Source organism: Anopheles gambiae, chromosome 2, assembly GCF_943734735.2.
Source record: "Anopheles gambiae chromosome 2, idAnoGambNW_F1_1, whole genome shotgun sequence".
NCBI classification, from domain to species: domain Eukaryota; kingdom Metazoa; phylum Arthropoda; class Insecta; order Diptera; family Culicidae; genus Anopheles; species Anopheles gambiae.
In genome coordinates this window covers 90,793,721-90,810,384 of record NC_064601.1, presented here as the reverse complement: position 1 = coordinate 90,810,384, position 16,664 = coordinate 90,793,721, and the positions used below count along the sequence as shown (strand labels likewise).

The window sequence follows — 16,664 nt, the reverse complement described above, 5'->3', positions numbered from 1 at the left end:
ATGGTGCACGAACACGAACAGCAAGTCCAGTGATAAATCCTTTTGCTCACCCGCTGAGGTAGGCGAGCAGATAAAAGCAGTGCTGGGTGCAGTGTAAATAACGCCTCCGTGCAAGCGCAACGTACGCACGATGCACACAATGCAGTTTGCTGCCCGAGCTATTGTGTGTAGCACAACACCTTTCATTTTGTGTTAATCCTTTCACAAGCACACAAGCAAACGATAGCTGATTAGACAAAGAAAAAGGACAGGATGAACCGTAAACAAACAACCACACAAAAGGCACCGTAAAATGTGTTTGGAAGAAAGGATAACGAGGCTGGTCCCTGTGGAGCAGGAGGCTTACCGATGAAACTCTTCAACGTGCGAAAGATAAACACTCAGTTGGATCATTTTTGGAAGCGGTTAATTCAATTCTACTCTGGAGTATATTTTTGACAAACTTTTAGCACAAAAATTGACGCCAAAAAATGATCTCCTTCCAAAAGAGGGTGATTTCAACCTGTCACCTCAGGGGACCAATGTCAATCAGTACGAAATGATACCAGTGGATTGTTGAAGGTAAAAAAACTAGGGAAAAAAGTCCCACACTTTTTTGGGATTTGTTCGTCTGAGTTTCAGATGAGAAGGTGAGACAAGAGGCTTTAGAACAATATCATGCCATAAGCAAATAAACGTTGTACAGATTACACGAATCAGACGTTAAAACATTGATTAAAATTCTTGTCGTTTTTTCTAGTGATTAACCGTCCTACAACAAAAAGTGAAGATACTGCTAGATACTAATCACTAAACGATTTTTTGCTGTCCAGCAACTTTGAACATTGTAGCATTGAGTTTCATTCCAGCGGAAGCTTATTTAGTCCTAATTCCTTGCTGAATAATTACATCATAAACACGACGTTAACAACACAATGAACATCACAACATTTACTCCGAGAATCTTCTTCACAAGCACCCAATTACAGTTATCCTCGAGAACGAGCGCCAAGGTAACGGTCCCATTCATATTGTGCAACTGTTTCAATGCTGATAACTTCCCACCCTTATTGGTTGCATTGAACTTGCTCTATACCACTATTAACTTATGTCTCTTCTTCACTCCCCGGGCTGCATGGGGACCAGTTACGGGCCAAGCTAGCTCGCAACGTTGTTGCTGACTTTTCCCTTCTCTTGAGCAATAAATCGTCACTAATCGAATGATCGTGCAGTGACTTCTAACATCTCTGAGCGTGGTACTTCCCAAGCAGCCCAGCCCTTCCTCGGTCCAAGCCCTTATCGCCGTCAGGACACACTTACACCCGGTAGCATTTGTTCATAGGAACTTTCTTGACCTCTAGAATTATGAGCATCATCATAGCAACCCACCACCAAGCACCTAGGGAACGTGTACGTACGGCTGGTTGCTGGTCGATGGATGCTGTGGCCTGTCACGCGCCACTTCACCGGCTAGCCAATATCCTAATGCCCTCCGGTGCTTGTTCGACGATGCGATGCTAACTTTTTCCCAGAACCACACGCACATAAAAATTCCTCAACCAGAAACAATATGCCCCTTGCGGAACGGTGCCGGACGGTGTTAGTCTGAGTTCTGCCATCCTATCGACTAAATGGAGGGTTCGAAGGGTGCACCTAATGGAGGTGAACCGATGGTTGAGGTTATGAATGAGCAAATCAGCATTAGCTATGCTTTCCCGTTCCCCCAACCTGCCAGTTCTTTCCAGAAGTTCTGGTTTGGTCTTCGTCTCGTCAAATAAAATATGAGCCGATCATTATCACCATTTTGTCTTGCCATGTTGTGTACACAGTGTTCGACAGACTCTATTGACAGGTGCTGCGCATAAATCAAAAACGAACAAATTCTTTTGACACCAACGCCAGCAATTTCAGTTGCTGGAAGCCGAAAACAGCAACATCAGAAAAAACAGCGAATATTGATGTTCCTCAACAATGATGACTACCAGGACTGGGGACAGGCCCAAGAACGAAACGATGAAAATCATCTGCTGCCGTGGTGGTACATCGTTGTCTGCCACTGTCACTGTGGTCGACATTTCCATGTCAAATAACAAATCAAACTCAACCACCATATGGTATCGTTCACCGCTACGGCAAAGTAAATAGAAAGATTACACCGCTCGGAGCGAAACGTGCATGTTCCTTTTGTCGAGTCGTCGTGAGAAAAGCATCATCCCTCCGTGCCGATGTGTGTAGTACACGATAGAGATCTCGATTTATTGAACCGAAACGAGCCCCCGGCTTTTGCCACGCAAACCCCTTTTCTGGTATTGATTTTCTCCATTCCAGTGCCAGTTGCAGCACACGCATTGTCGTGCAAAAAAAGGCCGTATAAGCTTTTATCATCGTCCGAGCGGTGTTTATGCTCGCTCTTGTACGCACTTCCAAGCGTACGTACGGTCCGGTTGGTGAGATCGGCATCGGGTGGACATGTTCGCTCTTTGTTGAGATGAATAAAATACTGTTTCCAGTAAATTGAAGCCACACGCATGAGCAGCCAGACATTAAGAGCTCTCCTCCAGCGTGTAACCACTTACCGGATGGAGGGAAGGATGGATTTGTCTATGCGGCACTGGGTCGGAAATAGACCAGCCAACCACTAGCATCGATCGGCTGGCCCGGTTGTGGTTGCGGAGTGTGCTGTTGATTGTAGACTGTGTCTTATCCGCTACAATCTGTGTGATGTAGAATATGCAATTCAAGTCAAGATCCAACTCTGATTGATGTGGAAGATGCAGTGGTTGGGCCGTGTGGTTCCGAATGTAAGACGTTTCGATTGCAAAATATGTCTCCCTCTCTATCTCTCCATAGAATGAACTATTCAATTGTATAATATTTACATTGTAGATGGCCGATAGCAAACACACACAGCAGCTTCATCTACAGTACTTATCGAGCCATTCGTTACATGTTTAGATAGCAGTTCAAAGCTTCAAAAACTCGTAAACTGTTTAATGTCCTTAAGATGACCGTCTGAAAGATTTCCTTTTTTTTTTGCTGTTCACTCTTCCACTCACTATTTAAAAACTAAAAACTTTTAAACACTTCCACTGTCCAGTGATGAAGAGCAATTCCTTCGGTACATAAGCAAGCACGGAAAGGATAATGGTGCCCCAAGGATTACCAACCCTCGAATCATTTTAACCCATCCGGACACCAGATTTCCGCTGCACTTAGTGTTAGCTTACTGGGTAGTTCCTGTCTCTTTAGCTTTTGTTTGTTCATGCTCTTTGTTTCAAAAGAGGGTGCAAACATTACGAGAGAGAGAGATAGAGAGAGAGAGAGAGAGAGAGAGAGAGAGAGAGAGAGAGAAAGAGAGAGAGAGAGAGAGAGAGAGAGAGAGAGAAAATCCTCCCCTGAAGTTATTGCAAACGCAAACAGCTTCGATATGAAAGCGTTCGATGAGAGGAAATTGACGGCTAAGTAAACGCCCTATCTCTCTCATTCTCTCTTAAAACCTCTTTCAAAGTTAGTCGCCTTCCCTTGGCGTGCTTTAAGGTGAAGTGAAGAAAATGTGGAGTGTCTGGTTATGATGATGCACTATGGCTAGTGATGATGACCACCGTGGATGAGGGTCCCGGGAGGAGTAAGAGCTTGAAGAAATAACTTTATCCTTTTTGAAGGGCACGTTGAAGATGTACACGGGCAAAGAAAAACGAAACCGTGTAATTTGAAGCAATTACCCAAACACGAACCTCGCACCCGGACCGTATCACACGCCCAGGTTCAGGGCAGGAAGAAAATAGGGGTGGAAGTTGTGTGTCAACCGAAACGAAACACCGCCCGGAAAGTGGTATCTTCCGGACGTTGTTTTAAGCGCAATACGGTGTGGCGCTGTAGCAAAGAGTAGGAGCGCAAGGGTTGCGAGATGGTAGCAAAGTTTTCCCGCCTGAACCGTGCAGCAACAACTCGCTTGTGTTCGCTTTGCTTTACAACCTCGGCAAACACCTTCGGTCAATGGATTTTCATCCATTTACTGCCACGCGGCAAGTAATGCTCGAGATGGGAACGTTTGCGATGAATGCGAAACGCTTCCGATGAATGCGAAACGCTGGGCCGCCATTGTTAACCTGGGTCGGCTTGGCGTGCTGGCTGCCACCTTCACGCATCAACCAGCCAGCCGCCAACCAACCCTTGATTCCACTGCCTGCTACTTGAGTAGCGAAAACTCAACGAGCTTGCCGGGGTACTTGAGCGCGGACAAGCGCGTTTGCGCTGCGAAGTGGATTCTTCAAGGAGTGCACCCTCAGTGCACCAAGGAAAGGGGAAAACTTTTAACCATCTTCTTTGAGCTCTTTCGAGCTGGCTTCCTTGCGTTTGGGGGAGGATGAGCTGGTCGGTTCACTATGGATGCTTTTTTTTACACAGAAGAAGACACAGAGACACAGCAGAGAGACGTTGTTTGCACTGAACAGGGTGGGTTTTTTTCTTCATATTTTCTGTCCTTCTTTTTGCCCTCTTTGCTTCCTCTCTCGAAAGGCTTGTAGTAGTTAAGAACTTACCCCATCAGCTTTGTCTAGCTTAATGCACTTATGACTCACGCGCACATTCACCGCTGCCGCTACACTTCGCAAGAACACTTCCGGGATGCATTAAAGTGCAGTTTGCAATTGTTAGTGCAGGCTAGTGCAGGCTTGCTACCGGTGCCAGCGTATATAATTGCTCGTCCCCATGCTCCCCAGCCACCTCCAGACGGAGACTGACTCCCTCCAGGGAAGCGTCACCTGCCGGTGTGGTATTCAATTCGATCAATCTGTTAAGTGGCGTGCTGGCGTGCTGGCGTGCCACTTCGAACATTGTGGCACCGCTCGGATGACGGTGAGACGCCGGTTGGCATATTAATTTGCCTGATTGTTTCACACACTTTGTATATTTGCTGACATTTGTTGGCCAGAGTCAAGGCAGGACCGGAAACGCGGTGGTCCGATTCGCGACACTGATTATGATGATGATGATGATGCTAGGTGGCACACGATAGTGCTAGTTAATAATTATGTGTCTAATTATTCCGGTAATTAATAGATACCTCAACTATTAGATCAGCCCTCTCGAAAGCTCATGATTGCGTCTGATTGCCACCGGCGTTTGCTGACACCTGACAGCAAACGCCCATACCAACACACACACACAGCGCGGTGACAGGGTGAGGGAATGTGTGTGCATGGATTTGCTAAAATTTGTTGAAGTGGATTCGAAACGTCTCCGTAAATTGACACTCCTGCAGGACCTGAGTTGCCGTAGCGCTCGTTTCATTCGTTGCCACTTCACCTCGCCAATCCCAGCTCGAAAATCTACTACTAATTGGCAACACTGTAATTAACCACAACAACCGCCCAGCAGTAGCGTTTTGATAGTGTACAGTATTTTAGTGCGAAAGAACTTCCATCAAGCGTGTGTGTGAGGGGGTTGGTTGATTAGATTTCGGTTATTTTTGGGATGGTTTTATGGTGTGTAATGTGCTGCCACTCAGCGCTCGAATCGTTTCCAATCAGCGTTATGGTCGGTGGCAAAAATCCAAAATAATGAATGACATTCATTTTGGATAGGTCACACTTATTAATTACTGTTTCGGTTTAGTTTAGCTTCGATGAGCTGGCTTAGTTTAGCTATTCTGGCTGAATATTGATAATTATAGTGGTTTCTTAAGTGATAGATTAAAATTATAATATGTAATTTCTTTTTATTTCAGAGTCCTCTTCAAACTAGTGCTAGAATTGACGAATGAGGTGAGTGTTTATCAGTAATTTCAAATGCCAATTTATTCCCTCAAAATTAAGTTTAACTCAAGCGTCATCCTAAGCCAATCCAATATTTTCATATATTTTACTGTTTGCCAACATTAACTTATCTCAACATAATTGGCTTTTTTATCTTCTGCTTTCGGGGGCAAAACGAGTACCTTTTATTTGCTTTATCTTGTTGCCCTTCCCAGCGGCACTTGTTTTCGGTGTTAAAATACGATTAAAAAAAAACGAGAACGCATCAAAAACACCACTCGCGTTCAAATGATCATTTCGTGCGCATTGTTTTTAGCTCTATCGCTCTTTTTATTCATTCCTCTTTGTAAAAAGGGGTCGCCTTTGTCCCGCCAACCCCTAGCTCCATTGCAAATCCATTGGCACGAAAAACCCGCGCCATGCAGAAGACAGCGGCCAAACGGCGCAACGTGCCAGCTAGTAAGTTTTCTTTTCTCTCCCCCAAATTGTTTCCTTCCCTCAACGCTGCATCCTGCCTGCATCGCTTGTCCCTTTCGGTCTTTTGTTTGTTTGTTATTGCAAACCGTGGGAAGGTGCTGCACTGGCGCTTGTCGTTTTTGGTCGAACCCTCCAGCACACGATGCAAACGACGGGTTGTGCCATTGTTGTGACGATTGCAGCTCTGTTTGGTTTGCTTATCCACCGACGCTCACTGCTCACAGTGGAAACGTGTATGTGCTTTTTTTGCCCTTCGCCAAAGCAGGGAGTGAAACGTGATTTGCAATTCTCAGCATTTATTGCCATCGTGGTAGCACGGGTCCTTCCAGCTCAGCTGCAACCCCTTTTGCGCACATGTTGATGACTAGATGAGCAAATAATTGTTCAGGTGTGCAATTTTCACGACGATGCTTACACAGACACCACCACTGCCGCGTGTGCTGTTTGTAGATGTAATTGTGCACAAGTTGTTAAATGTAGTTATTTCCGAAACAGATGTACGGTATTGTTTTAAAGTGTTAAAGTAAATTCATTTCCTGTAAAAGTATTTTTATCTATTCTTTACAATGAAAGGTTTATTTTGTGGTTACACGTAGACATTTCTTCCAACTTTATAAAGAGTAATTACCAACAAAGAACCTCTGAATCTTTTCCTCCTAAATAAGTCGTTACAGCATGTAGCATGAAACCAAAATGATTGTTTTTCGTGGTAGCGCTAGCGGCGTTTAATTTAAATAAAAACAACCACAAAATCTAATCTTGCTCAATCTTTCACTCCATGTCCGAGCTGGAGCAGGTAAAGCAGGTTTCAAAACCAGCCAAAACCGCAACAAACACGTGATTGATCTGCACTTTCTTATTAGCAGCAAGGGAAAGCGCTTTGTGGAAGCGTTTTGAAGGAAAGAGTATAAGCATATTACTGAGAGCTGATGTACTTGTACAATCGTTGTATTGCAGCAAGTGCCTGAATGTATGCAACATATTTTATGAGACAATTGTTGTGCTCATTTCTCGGAAAAAGTGGTTATAAAACGTGTGTTTCGTAATGATTTAATTAAAAACAGTCTTAAAATTTATTTTATTCTTTATTTAGATTATTTGTATCGTTATTTAGATAAGTACAGTAGATGAGTTCTAATTGGATAAGTTTAAATTATTTGGTTCAAATCCTTATAAAAAATAAACTCACTACAATAGCAATGAAGACAAGCAAGTAGGAGATGTTTTGTTTAGTTAAAAAAAGACAAATGTGCACAATGACTAATATCGTTCATACTAGCTCTTACTATATATATATATCATATAACCTTACCATTGGACCAACATTTCAACATCGTCTGAGCGCTACATCATATTGAAAAACTCACTTATATTGCTACCTCAGCAGCTAATCAAAGCTAGTATGTATTCATTTTCATGTGCCACATTCGTTACTTTTTGCCTTTCGACAGCAGTTGACGCTCGTATCAAACCGAAATCCGTCCAACCGTCAAGCACAGCGACACACCCAAATTCAGTTCCGTTTCATCTTACTCCAAATGTCAAGCGGCCGGAAATTGTACCCATGCGAAATGGGGATGGCCCCAAACCATGGTTACAGTGCTGTACTCATTTACTGACTTGTCTCAAATTGGTACAGAGGATGGGAGGTGAAACCCCCTCATGTCAATGATGTTTCCGGTTGTACATCCTGCTTTAACCTTTAACCTTTTTTTTTTTTTGGTTGCTCAGGCTATGCGAAGAAGATTCCATCGATATCATCATTTGTCGTTGGAATTGGCCAAACCTTCCCAGGGTGGCTCCTTATCAGTCTTCTACCGTCTGCCAGGGGTAGCTCATTTTCATTTATTCTCCCAGCACACAGCATACGAGGGCACACAGTTCCATACACCGAAACTGCATGCCATCAAGTAGCATGTATTACTTGTGCAAACTCATCTTATTCTGCTCCGCTGAGGGCACGATGGGGACGATGGTGGACGGTATGGTGTGATACAAAGATTGAAAGAGGAAAAAATCCTTGCACGTTTCTTCATTAGGACGGCACTGATTCGAGATTGCATTCTGCTTCCCATCTCCACTCACACCGGCACGGTAGCACTGCTGCTTCGAAGTTGAAATTACCCTCCCAGCAGCCATCGGTACACACCGCAGGAGATGCTCCGAAAATAAAGGGGGGAAATGTCTCGGTTTTTTTTTCGGAGGAACTAACCCAAAACCGAACCAACAACCATAAAAAAAAGGAATGCGCCCAAACTTCGAGCGACAATTCGACTCAAACACTCGTGTGCAGGCAATGAAAACGGCTATAAAGATAAATGAAAGATAATGGAAAGTTATTTCCGCTTTCGTGCTCTGGGCAGTGATTTTATTGCGGTGAGGATGAAATCTACTCCTGAGTTAAAGCATACTGACACACACACACACATACCTAGAGACGAACACATGTACATGTACAACATCTTTTTTTTTTTGTTGAGCTTGATGTCAATCCACCCGGTTCGGGCGAAAAATCGTCCCGACGAATGTGGTATCGCGTGCGAGGCAACGGTGTCCTTCAAAGGATCCGCCGTGCCCGTGGCTACGAAATTGGCTACAGCAAAAATCCATCCAATGGCAAAGTGCACATCGGGGGCAATCAATGGCTGCAATCTTGGTGAGGAAAAGGTTTTCTTTTTCATTCTTCCAAACCGGCGCTCCGAAACGAACTGGACGCGACATGCATTCCGCATCACGGCATACAAAACAGCAAATGGTGAATCTTTTTTTTTTTTTGCTCTGTCGTGCACGACCGAGACAGAGAAACAAGTTCAAAAACCCCGAGCATAACAGCACTTTCAAGTACGGTGCATTCCCACGAGAAGCGTGCATGAATATGTAACGCACGGCGCCGGCACACGCCCGGCCAGGCGGGGTATCATCGCTGACGAAGCATTCCTTTGCTCGGCTCGAATGCTCGAATGCTCGGTGTTCGTGACCGGAAGTCGTGCCGGGTGTTTCTTTGTGTGTATCTAGCATATCTTACTTCTGCTTAGTCCTTTCTTAAGCTTAAAGGCAATCCGTTGCTTTAAAGTTGGTGTTAAACGAAACTTCAAAGAGATTTTCCGTTTACATTTCTTTCTGTTAGACCCCTTTTTTGCCAGCCATTCCGTGCGAAGGGATGAAAGTGTTCGATAATAAATACCATTTTGCACAGAAGCTATACCCCTTTTTTGTTGCCTCCGTTGCTTCCGTTCCCTGTTCCTTCTAGTCGCCTGTTTGAGCGAGTGGAAAATTATGATTTTAATTAGAAAAAGGTGTGCATCCCTTTTTTTTTTTGCTGTGACCTTTCGTGTTTTATGTTTGTCCCTCGATTTTTTTTCTTTTGGGGAGATCTTTCGGAAGGCAAATTGCAAACAATTAAGCGGTAAAGTAATGTTGGTGCACACTGTTAGGTTATTAGTTTACGTTGAATATCATTTTGTACGCAATTATTAGAAATCCTAACCGGTAAATAAATAATGCTTCTCTAATGCTTTTAATCTGACCATGAGGAAACAAGTATTCTAGAACAACTTTCAGTATTTTAAAACCTCTGAATCATCTTTTTAACTTCTTCCCTTGCATTACTGCTTTGCCCCCCCCAACACAAATAGCTACATTTCCAATCGTAACCCATTAAGATGCTCCGTCTCGGGGTGGGTCGTTTATGTTCGAGTTCGAGTTAAATTCACTTTTCATAGCAGACCTTTCGATTCGATGACTTTTAACATTCGCTGATGACGTTTCGATGGGCTTTAGGCTTCGGGAACTAAAAGGGCGTTTGAAAATCCCCTCCGGCTGCTGCTCAAAATTGAAGGCTTTCGAGCAAGTTTCTGTTCCCTTTTCATGCTAGGCTAGAGGAGACCGAGGGGAAATAACGGTCATTACCGTTGCTCTGTTTACCATTTTATCGACTGTTTCAAGACGCGCTGTCTCTCTCTCTCCATTCTCGCCTTTGAAGCTAGTATCGCCAAGGCGAACGTAAGCGGGCAGATGGTAAGGAAACCAAACTTCCTAATGAGTCTTTATCGAGTCCTTTTGCTTGTCCCCTTCAGCCGACAGCTTCGATGCTAAGGTTGGTGCAGCTTAAAACGAGAAAGGAAACAAACTTTAAGTATGCTTCTTATCTTCTACCTATCGATCTACTTTCGGTTGCCTTTCGATGCGCGGGGCAAGTTATCATCAGCCTCACTGCTGTGTGGGGTCTTTTTTTTTTTGCTCATATTTACGCTACTCACACCCCTAAAAAAAGTGAACGATTCTTTAGAGCAAAGCAAAACATTGTTTAAGCCTGCCCTAGAATCGTTGCCTACTTCTTTACGCAAGTGATTCGAAAATCGAAACAAACAACGCAAAAGCCGGCCAGCGAAGCGACGGCCCGTTGGGACACTAAGACCTTCGGAAAACATTCCTCAGACCAGCGCCAAAGAAATGGCAACGTAATGGGCGCTAGAAGGATGGGGAGAGAGAAGAGAGGGCGTATTGATTGAAAGAAAACTTTTTCAATAACAAAATAAACGTAATGATGTTTCTTGGGCCCGTTCTTGGGATTTGGTATTTCATCGGGGTTTTTTTTCTCTCTTCTCTTGATGTTGCTCGCTTTCGCAAGACATTGATCTTGTTCTTTATGACTTTAGTTGCTGCACGGGGTTTTTGACCATTAGAGCGAGAACACCTCCCAAAGGTTTCACGGTTCATCAGGGCTCACGGTCAGAGACGGTGACTCAGCTTCCCGGCTCGTTCCAGTCGCTCCCGATCTCGGTCGAGAACGGAAAAGGATAACGAAAAACTACGCGACTACATCTCCGGTAAAGTGGCTGCCCAAGCGGTAGTGGTTCGGAAATTCGCAAAGAGTCTGCTACCGTGCATGACCATTTCCAAGCCGGCGGTGATGATGATAATACTCCAAGTTGTGGCGCTTTACCAGTCCGTTCAATCAATTCATTTCATGCAGCTTCACATTCGATCATTCGCACCATCCAGCCAGATAGGCCTCGGTAAACTCGGTAGCCTTGTTTTTTTTGCCACGGCAAGAATGTAACCGAGCACGGCGAAAGGAAATAATCAGAAAATGATTGATTATTCGTTACCACGCTGCTGCCGTAGCGTGGGCCACTACGCTGTGCCCGGCACATTGCCTACCATTCAGGCGCAAATAAGCGTGCGTTCGCAGACAAAAACTATACACAACGAAATGAAGCGTGAAGAACAAGCGAACCGAGTGCGGAAATGACGTCCATGTGTGTGTGTGTGTGTGTGTGTGTGTGTGGCGAATGAGTATGCCAAGTTTTGTTGCGGTTTCTCTCTTCCTTTTTTTTGTTTTGTTTTGGGTCAGCTCGCAGAGCGGTAGATAATTCTGACTTTGACAGTCGGATTCGGCGCCTAGGCGGTGATGCGAAACGTCCATCCATCACCGGGCAGTTATCGTTTATTAACACCTCAAAGCAAAATCGATCAAAACAGAGTGTAGGCAGGAGGAGGCCTTACTTCTTCTTGAATGTGTACTGTGGTGTTTACTGTTCCCTGACTGCAAGAAAGTCCTCGGCAATCACATACTGCAAAGTCATACACGTTCGTGTGTGTTGCCCTTGTTGCGTCGAACACATTGCGCACCGGAGAGGCACGGTAGTGCTGCCCGTACGTGATTGATTTCCCTCCGTCCCGAACATGACAGCGCAGTGGACGAAGTTTAGGCTTCATGTCCTACGCTTACCGGCTATCGGAGTGGCCCCGGAGGCACTTGAGAAACTTTAGCGTTGGGCAATCGATTTAATTGCACCATTCGGGACGATTTTACGACGCAAGCGAAGGCACAACACTTTTGGGACGCGCCAACACTCGGGACGCTTGTCGCTGCCCTGAAGGCAAATGGTACGGTTTTCTTCGGGCCGAGTCTGCTCCCCTCCCCCCCCTAAAGGCACAAAGTAATAATTTTGTTTATTTCCTTCATGCACACACACACACACAAGCACAGGCACACAGCTGAACATCCAAAGCGCTGCGTAAGGATGGAACGGGCACACCCCTAGCGGGCCGGGACGCTTGTTTTCTTTTATTACTTTTTATGAGACGTAAATAAATATTTCGCGACCGGTTCGGGTGCTTCGGTGCGGTGGGCGTGATGGAAGAAAAAGGCGAACGAAAGCGTGAAAAAACAGCCAGAGAAAGTTATCTTTGGGCAAGATTGGCGCAAGATGGGAAATTGTGCCCAGCGCCGAAGATGGTGTGACCATCTCGCTTGTGCCGTGCCGTGCTGTGGCCTGCGCTGGCGCAAGGTGGTGGTCGTATATGATGCAATAAAACCAAATTACTCTCACTGTCTTCTTGCTTCTTGCCCCGGGCCCGGAAGCGGAAGGAATCTGCCGGAAGAACAACCCGCAGTGAACCGGAGAAAAGAAATTAAACGAATAAATGAAGTTTACGAAGCAGCTATTCGATTCCGTGTCAATTTAATTAGATCCTTAAGGTGTAACCCTCCATCGCTAACCCAACGCGAGCGCTGCTTTGCATGTAAAGCGCTACCTTCAACGTTCGAAGTAAGCGAACGCATTTCATCCATAATAAAAACATCACACTTTCGGCCCCCCCTAAGCTGACACACTTTTATGCATGCTGGGAGTGAGTTTCACCGTGATGGTTTTGTGGTTGTAGCGGCTCAAAATTCAACCCCCAAAAGCCTCGATATCGTCAAAACGATGGCGTCCGAACGAACGGTTGGCAGCTCGGTTTGATAAATTACAGATTTGTGATAAATCGTTCGTCATAATTTGCACTGAATGATATATTTGTTTTTTTTTGTACGGGTGTGTCTGTGTATGTGTACCTCCTACTTTTACTATCTCCTGTCAGCTGCCCTCGTTCGAACGCGTAACAAAACGCCTCCTCCCCCCGTACACATACAGCCACGCACGATTCGGTCGAAAGGTTGTGGCGCCCGGGAAAATGAATTGGCCATATTTTAACGACCGTTTTTCACCAGCCTGACCCATTTCTCCGGATTAACCTGGAATTTTTCAACGACCGGGAGCTCTTCCCGGAGCACGGGATTTTCGAAAGCCCAGTAGCATCCCTGAGTAGTAGCGTAAAAAGCGACCTCAAAATGATCATTTTTCAAATTCAATATCATCCTCCCTGTGCACAACATTCCCCTCAAAATAGGATGTTGTAGAAGGTTGGCCACGGCCGGGAGATGAGTTGAGTAAGCGGATATTGACACTAACGCAAGCCGACTGCCAACGATTACTTGTATTTTTTATGTGCTACAAAAAAGGAATTGTTTGGTGTGAGTGTGTGTTTGTTTCTAACTTTTTATTTTTGACCTTTTTTGGTATATTTGGTTTTATTAAATTTTTAATCAACGAATCAGTTTCATCGCATGAATTGAACGAGTTAAAAAATAAGAACAAGGATATTCCTGCTACCGGAAAAGCTCGTAAATTGTGCTCATCAACCGCTTTTCCAGTGGGTTTATAGTTTTTAATGTATTCAACGACAACAAAAACGCCCCATTGGCATGATGATGAATTCATTTGGAACAAAAAAAGTATTGCTTACTTTTAATTGTAGCCAGCGGGTTCGATCATTCAATTGCTTTTAAAACATAAATTGATGCGTAGAATTGCGCTCGGATTGTGGCTCAGTGAAGCAAGGGAGTTGATTAAAAAAACAAGTTTAACTTTCCTCTTGACAAAAGTGACCATTGATTATTGCAGAGGTCCATCAACGTCGGATATGTTTTAAGTGAATTGAGCTGTAGCAAGTTGTTTTTCAGTATCTTTGTTTTATATGATTTATGTCCTTTGGATGTGTATATCTATTTCAAACTGCATTATTGTTTGATTGATTGCCATAAAACATAAAAGATAAGATAAATTAAGTCATGAGAAGCTACCTTTAAGAATGATTAATCCCCTTGAAAATGACTAATAAGCTGAAACAACAGCCCAATACAAATCTCTGCACAATACAAATTGCTACTATTGCTGTATTGTGGAACACTTTAATAAACCGGATTTTGGCACCAACATCCCAGACCGATCTAATTACCCACAGAGGGCAGATAATCAACGTCACTGATTTGTCTGCTAATGATGCCCGCCTTTGTCACCAGCATCTTTGTCCCGAGGAGAAGCTAATCAAAGACAGCCCGGCAGCCGTGTGTCCTTACGAAAGCCCGCAGGCAGTTGGTGTAATTTCGTAATCGAAATTCACACCCTTCCTGACAGGCTTCCGCTTGCTTCCCTGCCGACCATTTGATAAATTCTTCACACCAAATCTACTCCCCTTAATAAGCGTCGCACACTGTACCAGAGCGGCTAAAAACATATTGAGGGTGGCCTCCAATGCAAAGGACATCGGTTTGTGTTTATCGCTGTATATCATAACACGGCTATCGTTTGCCGCAGAAATCAAGAATCGATTCGACGGGCAAAGATATGCGTTCAGGCGATGCCCAAGGCAGAACGTCGTGTGGTAAAAGCAAATCCTCAAACACACACACACACAAGGCAACCAACCAACAGCAAAAAAGGGACGAATCCAACCCAAACTCCGGCGCGGCTTATCGATTATGCAGATGAGATTCAAATCCCGGCGTCCGGTGGAATGGTTCGACCGCACCGCACCGTTCCCCCGCTCTTCGTTCGGTTTTGCGATTTTCGGCCTTTTCGGAAGCAAATCGAACGGGTGGTAATGCAATTTAAAATCAATCGATTTAATTGCAATACAATCATATTCATTTTATTGACCCGATCGCATAGCGTGCTCGCGTGCTTCTGTGTGATGGGTGTGCGGGTGTTTGCACCTTTGCATGCCAATTTAAAATGGACTTACGGAAGTACGGAAGCAGTGCATTGCACATGCCAACTGTCGCCTATGTATATATCCAAACATTCACCACACACGCACATAAATACACACGCTCCCCCTCACATACACACACACACACACACAATTGGATTAATCTACGTTCCACCGCACAGCGATCGGAGCCAGCAGTACGCAGGCCGGTGATCGTTTCCGGTGGCTGATTGCAAACGACTTGGCGACACCGCTTGGTAATTTCCTTTCGGTTCACCCGACCGCCGCTGCACTCCCGCACGCTCGATGAAGCCACTTTAATTGCATCAAAATGCACCACACAGCGCGCGGTGCATTCTGGCAGTGCCACTATTTTCACCTCGTACGACCAACGGCTTGTGGCGCTCGGTCAGGTCGGTTCGGCATAGAGAGACCAAGGATCGATCGGATGATTTCAAATATTAACACGTATCATAAATTGTGGTCACCTTTGGTCTGGGCTCGATGCCAAAGGTCTACGGAATGGCACCGGAGTTCCGCACTTAAAGACACACACACACACACACATTCATATACCCACAATGAGCATGTGATTAGGAGGCTATTCATGCGTATATTTATAAATTGCATTTGCAATCGCAGGCAGACAGGCCGGGCAGGACATTCCCGCACGGACGCTGCCCGCTGGCCGTTCGGGTCAGATGACAATTATCCCTGCCGGTGTTTGTTCCTCGCCACGGAACTTTGACTTCTCCCGTGCGGCGGGATTGTGAAATTTGAGCTGCAAGATTAAAGCCAAGCGATTTGTGAAGCCAAACACACACGCACACGTGGCAAAACGCAGTAAACCGCACCTTCAACGTGAGCAACGATTCGAATCCACCCTCGGGCAAACCGTGACTGCCGAATGTACGAACCGAATAACATCCGGACCCAGGTAGCAGCGGACACATTCCAAATCGTCCTTCCTTTGGCAGCTAAGCTTTGGCGGGTCGTTTGGAAGCGGGTCCGTTTCTTTTCGGTCGAGTACAATCACGCTCTCGCAATGTAATTATGAACCCTTAAGCCGTTCAAATGATGAAGCAAACGCCGTTTTCGTTGCATCACCAATGTGCACCACCGATTGCCTACCATTCGGGCGCACATTCGAACACACTTACTTTGGATGTGGGTTATTCGCTTGGTGCACCAAGCTCATCCCGATATTACACACGTTAATCGTTACCGATATAAGGCTTTTCCTAATCCCAGGAGCAACGCGGGAAACTGACCACCGGAACCAATATCCGTCCCAATGTCCGAAGGGCATCGAAAAGCGCGCGTATTCTCAAATCAAAGCCTTGCTCCTCATTGCAGCGATTTGACGCAACAACACCAGCACTCGAAGGATATTGCATATTGAAAGCAAATTTTCCCTCGCTGCATGAGATACACATTAACAGCTATTTGTTTGCTAGAGAGCTGCAATCTCCATCGCTGCTAAGAGCATTTTCCACCACGCGTTTTTCGCGACCACGGCGATGCTCCGCCGGCGCCGAGATGAAACAAATGCCTAATGAATGTCCGTTGTTTATTCGGTTGTAAATTCATTAATCCGCTGACGCTAATGCTTTATAAATAAGTGAAAATCTA

The 16,664-nt window shown here is 45.1% G+C and overlaps 1 long non-coding RNA gene across 1 annotated transcript in view; it reads left to right on the top strand.

Moving 5' to 3' along the window:
- LOC133391573 (uncharacterized) overlaps positions 1-16,664 on the top strand; it is a 78,940-nt gene that overhangs the window by 26,202 nt on the left and 36,074 nt on the right. Inside the window, exon 2 of the long non-coding RNA XR_009765063.1 lies at positions 5,708-5,744. This is a non-coding gene — a long non-coding RNA (uncharacterized LOC133391573). The remainder of the gene's footprint in view (positions 1-5,707; positions 5,745-16,664) is intronic.